Consider the following 1,754-nt stretch of genomic DNA (forward strand, 5'->3'; position numbering starts at 1 on the left):
TGTCTGCGTGTGTTTGTGTGGTCATGTGGGGTGTGGGGAGGTGTTCTGGCTGGGAGGGCTGGCGTTGGGTCGTCTGGGGGAGCCTGGTCTGCTGTATGGGCCCGGGGACCAACGCCCCGCCTGGAGCTGCACCCGAAGAGGGGCCGGCTAAGCTAACTGCTAGCCCATGCAGACCGGCAGATCCGACAGTCATCCGGGCTGGTGTTCGTCCTCTGGACGGTGGAGTTTTTGGACTGTGTTGCACTGGGTGGACTGTGTTGTTAACGGTTTTGCTCTCTCTGTATTTGTATGGTTTCGGTGGTGTTGTTTTAGGATAGGTGGTGTAGTGGTTAGCGCGGTCGCCTCACAGCAAGAAGGTCCTGGGTTCGAGCCCGGGGGTAGTCCAACCTTGGGGGTCGTCCCGGGTCGTCCTCTGTGTGGAATTTGCATGTTCTCCCCTTGTCTGCGAGGGTTTCCTCCCACAGTCCAAACACATGTAGGTCAGGTGAATCGGCTGTACTACATTGTCCCTAGGTGTGTGTGTGTGTGTGTGTGTGATGGCCTGGCGGCCTGTCCAGGGGCCTGTCCAGGGGCCTGTCCAGGGGCCTGTCCAGGAGAAGTGGTTCAGATAATGGATGGATGCCTTTGGACGTGTGTTTTTGTCGTTTGTGTTGCACGCTGTGGGCTGGGGGGGAAACAGAATCTCGTTTCTTTTGTGTACATGAGATGAAACAACAAGCCAGTTGTTGCCGATCCTGAGTCCCGATCCCGTGTTTCTTTCCATAAAGACCGTGCACCGCGGCGTGTTCAACATTCACACTCTGCACATCTCGTTACTGACCGAGGCCACGTGTTGCTCGGGTGCTCTTGCGGGGAAACCGTCTCAGGTCTGACGAAGGGCCCGAGGTGTGCACGCCGTGGAGCCGACAGAAGTGCAGCGAGAAAATCAATCGTACATGTCCTCGTTTGTCCGTCCAACTTTCAATCAATCTAATTAGTGCCCTCGTTTTGAAAGTCCTCTGGCCTTTCTGCCTCTGGCTCGCTCATCTGAATTGATTGCTGCAGAGCCATGCAGACACTGTTGCACTGCTGGAAATAACATTAATGGATCAGATCGTCTACTTCCCCTCCTCTTCTTGTCACATGAACCATTATTGCCTATCATTTAGCTGCTGGCATGATCCATCATAGCATCACCCTTGTTGACTTGTATCCCTTTCCCAGAGAGCACCCGGATGTGGGCCACTTCAGGCAGTGATGCGGCACTGATGGCCTCCTTCTGGCCCTGACAAAATGGATGTGAGCCTGAAGTGGCCCACATGTATAACAGCAAATATGGCCCAAATATGCCAAATCACATGTGGGCCTTTTTTGGCAAAGATGCGGTGCTCTGGGCAACATGTGATCTGGATGTGACCCTGAAGTGGCCCCGTGTGGTAAATGGTGAATATGGCCCAAATATCACCAAACAAATATGGCCACCTTTGGCAAATATGTGGCACCATGCAGCACTGCTTTGGCTTGGTTCTGGCCCAGATCTGGCAAACAGGAGTGGACCACCCAAGTGCCACCATTCCATGCGGTCTGTGGGCCGTATGAAGTGTCAGGTGTGGGACGGGTAGAAATTTCGCTATCTGGGTTTGGACTAAGCTATCCCCTCGATGTCCAAGCCCTCAGTAAGCATGGCAGCAAAAAACATGTTGTCTTCATTTTCCTGCGCTGACTGAATGTCCAGTGTCATGTTTCATCACCACGTCAGTCAGAAACACCGTAGG

This window comes from Lampris incognitus, chromosome 18 (genome assembly GCF_029633865.1).
Source record: "Lampris incognitus isolate fLamInc1 chromosome 18, fLamInc1.hap2, whole genome shotgun sequence".
Taxonomy (NCBI): domain Eukaryota; kingdom Metazoa; phylum Chordata; class Actinopteri; order Lampriformes; family Lampridae; genus Lampris; species Lampris incognitus.